Source organism: Hemitrygon akajei, chromosome 12 (genome assembly GCF_048418815.1).
Source record: "Hemitrygon akajei chromosome 12, sHemAka1.3, whole genome shotgun sequence".
NCBI classification, from domain to species: domain Eukaryota; kingdom Metazoa; phylum Chordata; class Chondrichthyes; order Myliobatiformes; family Dasyatidae; genus Hemitrygon; species Hemitrygon akajei.
In genome coordinates, this window is record NC_133135.1 from 115,728,144 (window position 1) to 115,739,317 (window position 11,174).

Consider the following 11,174-nt stretch of genomic DNA (forward strand, 5'->3'; position numbering starts at 1 on the left):
CCAAGAATTCTGGCTGCTCCCCGTCGCCCTCCAAAATGAACCACCTCACACTTATCTGGGTTGAACTCCATCTGCCACTTCTCAGCCCAGTTTTGCATCCTATCAATGTCCCGCTGTAACCTCTGACAGCCCTCCACACTATCTACAACACCCCCAACCTTTGTATCATCAGCAAATTTACCAATTCATCCCTCCACTTCCTCATCCAGGTCATTTATAAAAATCACGAACAGTAAGGGTCCCAGAACAGATCCCTGAGGCACACCACTGGTCACCAACCTCCATGCAGAATATGACTCATCTACAACCACTCTTTGCCTTCTGTGGGCAAGCCAGTTCTCGATCCACAAAGCAAGGTCCCCTTGGATCCCATGCCTCCTTACTTTCTCAATAAGCCTTGCATGGGGAACCTTGTCAAATGCCTTGCTGAAATCCATATACACTACATCTATTGCTCTACCTTCATCAATGTGTTTAGTCACATCCTCAAAAAATTCTATCAGGCTCATAAGGCACGACCTGCCTTTGACAAAGCCATGCTGACTATTCCTAAACATATGATGCCTCTCCAAATGTTCATAAATCCTGCCTCTCAGGATCTTCTCCATCAACTTACCAACCACTGAAGTAAGAATCACTAGCCTATAATTTCCTGGGCTATTTCTACTCCCTTTCTTGAATAAGGGAACAATATCTGCAACCCTCCAATCCTCCGGAACTTCCCCCGTCACCATTGATGATGCAAAGATCATCGCCAGTGGCTCAGCAATCTCCCCCCTCACCTCCCACGGTAGCCTGGGGTACATCTTATCTGGTCCCGGAGACTTATCCAACTTGATGCTTTCCTAAAGTTCCAGCACATCCTCTTTTTTAAAATCTATATGCTCAAGCTTTTCAATCCACTGTAAGTCATCCCTACAATTGCCAAGATCCTTTATCGTAGTGAATACTGAAGTAAAGTATTCATTAAGTACCTCCGCTATCTCCTCCGGTTCCATACACACTTTCCCACTGTCACACTTGATTGGTCCTATTCTCTCATGTCTTATCCTCTTGCTCTTCACATACTTGTAGAATGCCTTGGGGTTTTCCTTAATCCTGTCTGCCAAGGCCTTCTCATGGCCCCTTCTGGCTCTCCTGATTTCATTCATAAGCTCCTTCCTGCTAGCCTTATAATCTTCTAGATCTCATCATTATCTGGTTTTTTAAACCTTTCGTAAGCTCTTCTTTTCTGCTTGACTAGATTTTCAACAGCCTTTGTACACCACAGTTCCTGTATCCTACCATCCTTTCCCTGTCTCATTGGAACATACCTATGCAGAACTCCACGCAAATATCCCCTGAACGTTTGCCAGATTTTTGCTGTACATTTCCCTGAGAACATCTGTTCCCAATTTATGCTTCCAAGTTCCTGCCTGACAACTTCATTTGTCCCCTTACTCCAATTAAATGTTTTCCTAACTTGCCTGTTCCTATCCCTCTCATTCAGCTCCATCATAGGCACTAAACTCCCCAGCATCCTGGACACCTCCAAAAGGCGGTACCTCAAAAAGGATCCATCATTAAGGACCCCAAACTCAGGATTTGCCCTCTTCTCATTGCTACCATGCAGTGGGTACAGGAGCCTGAAGACACACACTCAGCGATTCAAGAACAGCTTCTTCCCTCTGCCATCCGATTTCTGAACGGACATTCAACCCATGAACACTACCTCACTAGGTTTCTGCACTACTCATTTTAACTTTTATATATCCTTCCTACTGTGATTTATTATTGTGTATTGCATTTTACTGCTGCCACAAAGACAGCAAATTTCACGACATATTCCGGTGACATTAAATCTGATTCTGATTCTGGACCTGGCTGGTTGAAAGAGGCGGTTCAAGTGGAACTAATGCGCCACCCGGTGTTTGCATATGGTAATGCAACCGATATCAGAAACAAAATCGAGTTCATTATCGTTCAGGTGTACAATCTGACCTCAGTTGCTTTACGCCAGCGGTACAGTATGACGGATTAAAATTATAGTAAATTTCAAAATAAATAAATAGCACAAAAAAGATTACCAGTAAGTATTCATGGGTCCATAGACTGTTAAGAAGTCTGATGTGGAGGGAAAGAAAAAGGGTTTAATATCACTGATAATACGTCATGAAATATGTTTTGGGGCAGCAGTACAACTTAATACATAAAAATAGAAACTATATATTACAATAAATATCTACTAGAGTTGTCTAATGCCCTTCCCTTGGACAACATCGGTGGTGTGGAGAGGGGAGACTTGCAGCTTGGGCAACTGCCGGTCTTCCATTAAAAAAACCCTTGCCCAGGCTTGTGTCCTGGAAACTTTCCAAGACACAAATCCATGGTCTCTCGAGACTAACGGAGGCTACACACACTAGAGTAGTGCAAAAGGAGAGGGAAAAGTAGTGACGTAGTGTTCATGGATTCATTCAACACACACAAAATGCTGGTGGAACGCAGCAGGCCAGGCAGCATCTATAGGGAGAAGTACAGTTGAAGTTTCAGGCCGAGACCTTTCCTCAGGATTAACTGAAAGAAGAGATAGTAAGAGATTTGAAAATAGGAGGGGGAGGGGGAAATGTGAAATGATAGGAGAAGACCAGAGGGGGAGGGATGAAGCTAAGAGCTGGAAAAGTGATTCGCAAAAGGGATACAGAGCTGGAGAAGGGAAAAGATCATGGGATGGGAGGCCTAGGGAGAATGAAAAGGGGAGGGGAGCACCAGAGGGAGATGGAGAGCAGGCAAGGAGTGATTGTAAGAGGGGCAGAGAGAGAAAAGAAAAAAAAAGGGAGAAAAATAAATAAATAGATAGATAAGGGATGGGGTAAGAAGGGGAGGGGCATTAATGTAAGTTAGAGAAATCAATCAAGCGAAATGGTCTCCCAGTCTGCGTTGGGCCTCACCAATATATAGAAGGCCTCACTGGGAGCACCGGACGCAGTATACCACACCAGCCGACTCACAGATGAAGTGTTGCCTCACCTGGAAGGACTGTCTGGGGCCCTGAATGGTGGTGAGGGAGGAAGTGTAAGGGCAGGTGTAGCACTTGTTCCGCTTACAATGATAAGTGCCAGGAGGGAGATCGGTGGGAAGGGATGGGGGGGGGGGGGGGGGGACGAGTGGACAAGGGAGTCACTTAGAGAGAGATCCCTGCGGAAAGCAGAAAGTGGCAGGGGGAGGAAAGATGTGCTTGGTGGTGGGATCCTGTTAGAGGTGGTGGAAGTTATTGAGAATTATATGTTGGACCCGGAGGCTGGAGGGGTGATAGGTGAGGACAAGGGGAACCCTATCCCTAGTGGGGTGGTGGGAGGATGGAGTGAAAGCAGATGTGTGTGAAATGGGAGAGATGCGTTTGAGAGCAGAGTTGATGGTGGAGGAAGGGACGCACCTTTCTTTAAAAAAGGAAGACATCTCCTTCGTCCTGGAATGAAAAACCTCATCCTGAGAGCAGATGCAGTGGAGACGGAGGAATTGTGAGAAGGGGATAGCATTTTTGCAAGAGACAGGGTGGGAAAAGGAATAGTCCAGGTAGCTGTGAGAGTTCATAGGCTTATAGTAGACATCAGTAGATAAGCTGTCTCCAGAGACAGAAAGATCAAGAAAGGGGAGGGAAGTGTTAGAAATGGATCAGGTAAATTTGAGGGCAGGGTTGGAGGCAAAGTTAATGAAGTCAACGAGCTCAGCATGCGTGCAGGAAGCAGCGCCAATGCAGTCGTCGATGTAGCGAAGGAAAAGAGGGGGACGGATACCCGTATAGACTTGGAACATGGACTGTTCCACAAAGCCAACAAAAAGGCAGGCATAACTGGGACCCATGCAGGTGCCCATGGCTACACCTTTAATTTGGAGGAAGTGGGAGGAGCCAAGGGAGAAATTATTAAGAGTAAGGACTAATTCCACTAGATGGAGGAGAGTGGTGTTAGAGGAGAACTAGTTAGGTCTGGAATCCAAAAAGAAGCGGAGAGCTTTGAGACCTTCCTGGTGGGGGATGGAGGTATATAGGGACTGGACGTCCATAGTGAAAATAAGGCAGTAGGGGCCACTGAACTTAAAAATCATTGAAAAATACAGAGCGTGAGAAGTGTCACGAACATAGGTGGGAACGATTTGAACAAGGGGGGATAAAACAATGTCAAGGTATGTAGAAATGAGTTCGGTGGGGCAGGAGCAAGCTGAGACAATAGGTTTGGACAGGCAGGTTTGTGGATCTTGGGTAGGAGGTAGAAACGGGAAGTGCGGGGTATGGGAACTATGAGGTTGGTGGCAGTGGATGGGAGATCCCCAGAGCTGATAAGGTTGGTGATGGTGTGGGAGACAGTGGCCTGGTGCTCCTTAGTGGGGTCATGATCAAGGGGTAAATAAGAGGAGGTATCAGAGAGTTGTCACTGTGCCTCGGCCAGGTAGAGGTCAGTACGCCAGACTACGACAGCTCCCCCCTTATCAGTGACTTTTATAGGGAGGTTGGGATTGGTGCGGAGGGAGCAGAGAGCAGAGCGTTCGGAAGGAGTGAGGTTGGAATTGGAACAAGGTGTGGTGAAGTCGAGATGGTTAATGACCCATCAGCAGTTAGCAATAAAGAGATCCAGAGCAGGCAGAAGACTAGAGCGGGGTGTCCATGAAGAGGAGGAGGTTTGAAGATGGGAGAAGGGGTCATCGGTGGGGGTGGGAAAGCTCTTGTGAAGAATTAGGCTCGAAGACAGAGCCAGCGGAAGAGTTCAGAGCCATGGCGCACGTAGAACTCGCGGAGGTGTGGGCTCCGGGGGACAAAGGTGAGGCCCTTACTGAGGACAGAGCGCTCTGCCTCAGAGAGTTGAAGGTCAGAGGGAATGGTAAAGACCCGGCACGGATGAGAGATAGGATCAGAGGGGGGAGGGAGGCTGGTAGTGTCAGTGTGTTGTAAACTTCTTTCAATCTACCTGATGCAAAGACACCATGTACTACAGTGAAAGTAACTTTAACTCTTTATTAGTAAGTTACTCGAGAGAACCCTCCTTAAGCACTCTCTCTCGGAGGCTGCTTAGAGGGTCTCTGTCTCCTGAAGCAAATACAGTTCTTTCTATATACATGCAGTCACGCACACAGATACATGTGGGTTCACCCCCTTAGTTTCTGTACAGATGAGTATTGTTAACTTTATCAGTCATAAATTGTTCGTATAACAGTTTTAATTGCTACTATGTCTGGATGCAGACAGGCACAGGCTTACCATCCAAAGCCTCCTGCCCTTGGAAATAGCCACTCTTTTTTATGCTCATCTTGCAGGTGCCATAGAAATACAAGGCAAAATAGGTTTCTCACAGCAATGAATCAAGCAATGATACAAGTTACTCTAAGCAAAACCAAAGTTAAGCGCAGATCGCATACCAAGGATGATGTCATCTGCTCATCTTATCTTATAGCATTTGGGATTCTATAGTTTTTTTCTCAAGCTCTTAGCTGCTATGACCCTTACAAAAAATAGCCAGGGTTACAAGCGGCCTATGAGATGCTAACTTCTTAATATTACGTTCCCTCCTTTTATCATTATATGATATAATTTGGAAAAAGAAGGCAGTGGGAGAGCACCTAAGGATTTCCAGCGGGAAGACATTTTGAGTTCTCGGGGGAAGAGAGAGGCCAGACTGCGCAGGCGCGTGACGTCAGCCAGTTGAGCATGAACAGTTTAAAAAGAAGGCAGCCATATCCAGCGGGCAGCAGAGTGAGAGGCAGCAGAGTGAAAGGGCTTTGGCTCCATCATGGGCTTCAGCAGTAATGGGATGAGGTGAGGCAGTTGTTGATTGCACAAGGAGGTAGTATGTGTGTGAGGCCAGTTTTCTGTGGTTGGTGTCAGATGTGGGAAGTCCTGGAGTCTCCCGGCATCCCAGACTGCCACATCTCCACCCAGTGCATTGAGATGTAACTCCTAAGGGACCATGTTAGGGAACTGGAGCTGCAGCTCGAAGACCTTCGTCTGGTCAGGGAGAGTGAGGAGGTGATAGAGAGGAGTTACAGACAGGTGTTCACACTGGGGCCACGGGGGACAGAGAAATGGGTCACAGTCAGGAGAGGGAAGGGGAAGAGTCAGGTACTAGAGAGTACCCCTGTGGTTGTACCCCTTGACAATAAGTACTCCTGTTTGAGTACTGTTGGGGGGGACAGCCTATCTGGGGGAAGCGACAGTGGCCATGCCTCTGGCACAGAGTCTGGCCCTGTGGCTCAGAAGGGTAGGGAAAGGAAGAGGAAGGCAGTAGTGATAGGGGACTCTATAGTCAGGAGTTCAGACAGGCAATTCTGTGGATGCAGGAAAGAAACTCAGATGGTAGTTTGCCTCCCAGGTGCCACGGTCTGGGACGTTTTCTGATTGCGTCCAAGATATCCTGCGGTGGGAGGGAGAACAGCCAGAGGTCATGGTACATATTGGTACCAATGACATAGGTAGGAAAAGGGAAGAGATCCTGAAAGAAGACTACAGGGAGTTAGGAAGGAAGTTGAAAAGCAGGATCTCAAAGGTAGTAATCTTGGGATTACTGCCTGTGCCACGCGACAGTGAGAATAGGGATAGAATGAGGTGGAGGATAAATGCGTGGCTGAGGGATTGGAGCAGGGGTCAGGGATTCAGATTTCTGGATCATTGGGACCTCTTTTGGGATGGGTGTGACCTGTACAAAAAGGACGGGTTGCACTTGAATCCCAGGGGGACCAATATCCTGGCGGGCAGGTTTGATAGAGCTGTTGGGGAGGGTTTAAACTAGTTTGGCAGGGGGTTGGGAATCAGAATGTGAGTGCAGGGATTAAGGTAGAAGGACAAGGGCATGATGCTAAGAGTTCTGAGTTGATGAGGAAGGACAGGCAGGGGACAGAACATAATTGTAGCCAGTTAAAGGGGTTGAAATATGTCTATTTCAATGCTAGGAGTATCAGGAACAAGGAGGATGAACTTAGAGCATGGATTAGTACGTGGAACTATGATGTTGTGGCTGTTACTGAAACTTGGTTGGAGGAAGGGCAGGATTGGATGATGCAGGTCCTGGGGTTCAGGTGTTTTAAAAGGAACAGGATGGGAGGTAGAAAAGGGGGGGGAGTGGCATTGCTGGTCAGGGATAGTATCACAGCTATAGAAAGGGAGGACGCTGCAGAAGGAGTGTCTACGGAGTCAGTCTGGGTGGAAGTCAGAAATAGGAAGGGATCAATCACTATGCTGGGAGTAGTTTATAGGCCCCCAAATAGCCCTCAGGACACTGAGATAAGCAGGCAGATTTTAGAATGGTGCAGGAAATACAGGGTAGTAGTTATGGGTGATTTCAACTTCCCTCATATTGACTGGCACCTCCTGAGTGCAAGGGGGATAGATGGGGCTGAATTTGTCAGGTGTGTTCAAGAAGGATTCCTGACACAGTATGTGGACCGGCCGACGAGAGGAGAGGCTATACTGGATCTAGTTCTGGGTAATGAACCTGGTCAGGTGACAGACCTCTTGGTGGGGGGGCATTTTGGTGAAAGTGACCACAACTCCCTTAGCTTCAGCATAGCTATGGAAAGGGATAAAATCAGACAAAATGGTAAAGTGCTTAACTGGGGAAAGGCTAATTTTGAAGGGATGAGGCAGGAACTAGCAAGAGTAAATTGAAAACAGATGTTCAAAGGGGAAAGTACAGAAGTAATGTGGGAGAAGTTTAGGGACCACTGGAGCTGGGTTCAGGATAGGTTTGTCCCACTGAGGCAAGGAAAAAATGGTAGGAAAAGGAACCGTGGCTGACGAAACATGTGAGGCAACTCGTCAAGAGGAAAAAGGAAGCATATGTTAGATATAAGCAGGAAGTAGGAAGCACTTATGGGAAATAAAGGGTAGCCAGGAAGGAGCTAAAGAAAGGACTTAGGAGAGCTCAAAGGGGGCATGAGAAGGCCTTGGCTTGTAGCATTAAGGAGAACCCCAAGGCATTCTATGCGTATGTGAAGAACAGGAGGATGATAAGAATGAAGGTGGGACCGCTAAAGGATAAAGAGGGCAACATGTGCCTGGAGGAAGAGGAGGTTGGGGAGGTCCTAAATGAATACTTTGCTTCAGTATTCACAAGTGAAAAGGATCTTGATCAGGATGAGGTCGAAGAAGAGCGGGCCTGTGCACTGGACAATGTGGAGATTAAGGAAGAAGTAGTGCTAGATCTTCTTAAAAACATTAAGATTGATAAATCCCCAGGGCCGGATATGATACACCCCAGGTTGTAGTGGGAAGTGAGAGAAGAGATTGCAGGAGCATTAACTACGATCTTTGAATCCTCTTTGGCTGCAGGGGAAGTGCCGGAGGACTGGAGAATGGAAAATGTAGTTCCCTTGTTTAAAAAAGGTAATAGAGAGAAACCTGGGAACTATAGACCAATGAGTCTTACGTCAGTGGTATGCAAACTACTGGAAAGGATTCTTAAGGATAGGATCTACAAGCATTTGGAGAAGTACAGTCCACTCATGGATAGTCAACATGGCTTTGTGAAGGGAAGCTCGTGCCTCACGAGTCTGATTGAGTTTTTTGAAGAAGTAACAAAAGAAATTGATGAGGGTAGGGCAGTGGATGTGGTCTACATGGACTTTAGCAAAGCATTTGACAAGGTCCCTCACGAGAGACTCATCCGGAAAGTCATGAGGCATGAGATCAGTGGAACCTTAGCTTTTGGATAAAAAAATTGGTTTAAAGGAAGAAAGCAGAGGGTAGTTGTGGAAGGAAAGTATTCTGCCTGGAGGTCAGTGACTAGTGGAGTGCCGCAGGGATCTGTCCTGGGACCCCTGATATTTGTGATTTTTATAAATGACCTGGATGTAGAGGCGGAAGGATGGGTGAGTAAGTTTGCGGATGACACAAAGATTGGAGGAGTTGTGGATGGAGCTGTAGGTGGTCAAAGGTTACAAGAGGATATAGACAGGCTGCAGAGTTGGGCAGAAAAATGGCAGATGGCGTTCAATCTGGACAAGTGTGAGGTGATGCATTTTGGAAGGACAAACCAGAAGACTTGAGTACAGGATTACTGGTCAGTTACTTAAGAGTGTGGATGAACAAAGGGACCTTGAGGTTCAAATCCATACATCCCTCAAGGTCGCTGCACAAGTTGATGGGGTGATTAAGAAGGCCTATGGGATGCTAGGCTTCATTAACAGGGGGATTGAGTTCAAGAGTAGAGAGGTCATGCTGCAACTCTACAAATCTCTGGTGAGACCACACTTAGAGTATTGTGTTCAATTCTGGTCACCTCATTATAGGAAGGATGTGGAAGCTATGGAGAGGGTGCAGAGGAGATTTACCAGGATGTTGCCTGGTTTGGAGAACAAGTCATATGAAGCAAGGTTAGCAGAGCTGGGACTTTTCTCTTTGGAGCGTAGAAGGATGAGAGGGGACGATAGAGGTCTACAAGATTATGAGAGGCAAAGATAGGTTGGATAGTCAGTACCTGTTTCCCAGGGCACCAATAGCAAACGCCAGAGGGCATATGTACAAAATTAAGGTAGGGAATTTTAGGGGAGACATCAGGGGTAAGTTGTTTTTTTTTGTTTTTTTGTTTTTGTTTTTTTTTACACAGAGGATTGTGAGTGCCTGGAATGACTTGCCAGGGATGGTGGTGGAAGCTAAAACATTAGGGGTATTTAAGAGCCTGTTGGGCAGGCAGATGGATGAAAGAAAAATGGAGGGTTATGGGGTGGTGTGGGTTTAGTACTTTTTTTAAGGATTATATGGGTCGGCACAACATGGAGGGCTGAAGGGCCTGTACTGTGCTATAGTGTTCTATGGTTCTAATACATTCAGATTGGGGCCGAAAATGAATTTCTTAGCTCATGCAGACACAACTTGCAACACATATTAATACAATAACACACACACAGCAATACGAGTGATCATGACTGTAATAAGCCCATGTAGCAAGTAGGAACCCCAGGAACCTCCTAGTAGCCAACCTAACCACCATCCCCTGGTTTGGGACCTTCCCTGAAGTTATCTAACTGTTTCTTGATTGACTGAATAGCATGTGTTATATGATTTGTCTGTGACGTGGGTGATACACTTGTCCCCTACTAAGGGACATACTCCTCCTTGCTGAGCCAACTGGTAGTCTACAGCATACCGGGTCTGTTGAGCGTACAGTCGCAACTCTGCCAGCTCTTTATTTACAGCCTCCAGCCCTTCCATAGTACTGTTTCTCAGCACAGTCAGCCCACAAATAAGGTAGTTCTGATTTTTTGCGGCTATGGCCCCTGCCGAACCCCCTAGAGAGAGTGTACTCAGAAACCCATAGCCTAAAGAGGATCCTTCCAGTCTGCACAGAACTCCTTACTTACTGACCGGGCCATGAGTCTTCGTCGGACATGAGCCTTCTGGGGGCAGGGGACCGTGACCGGCCCAATCGTTCCCACCGCAAACAAGGCTGGCAGAGTGGATGTGGCAGTGGTAAAAGTCTCGTTAAGGAGGAAAACGAACCCCTCCTTAGCCCGGCAGCATTTTATGGTAGACTTCCCAGCTCCTGTCATCTGTTTTTTGTGCCAGTTACTGATTCCTCCATATGGATTAAAATCTGAAGTGTTATGTGGGTATATCAGGGAACCTGTAGTAACTTGTGTCCCGTTATACTTCCCACAGACCCTCTGTGGTCCCATGGTCACATTAACACACTGTTGTTCTGTACATGTGCAACTAAACCATCCTTCTTGTATTCTACATCTACGGCATATGCAATGAGTGATTGCATGAGAGATATTGTTAGGAACTAGACCTACTACACAGCCCCAGCCTTCTCCTCCAAAACAGTAGGGGTAACTCTGTGGGTCAGAACAGTTAGCCATTGTTCCTTTAACGGGATGAGACCCAACGCAGTTAGGTCTGGGGGATTTCCTATCATTGTATACAAGTTCTACACATTGCCCTATTGTCCCCTGCCAGACCTGCCTGTCCTTCCTATGCAGGGGGCATCCGAGGTATCAGTGGTGTACAGACTCTTAGGGTTCCATCTCGGGGTGGCTACAAACAGGGCTTCCACTGATTTGGCAAGCGGATAACACACAGTACGATGACCATGCAGCTGCATATGGGTTTTATAGAACAGATTTTCCTCTAGAGCGGTCACCATAAAGGCGACAGCAATGATAAAGAGTCCAAGTCGAACAATAATCACTTCTCTTCCGGCGGCCATTGC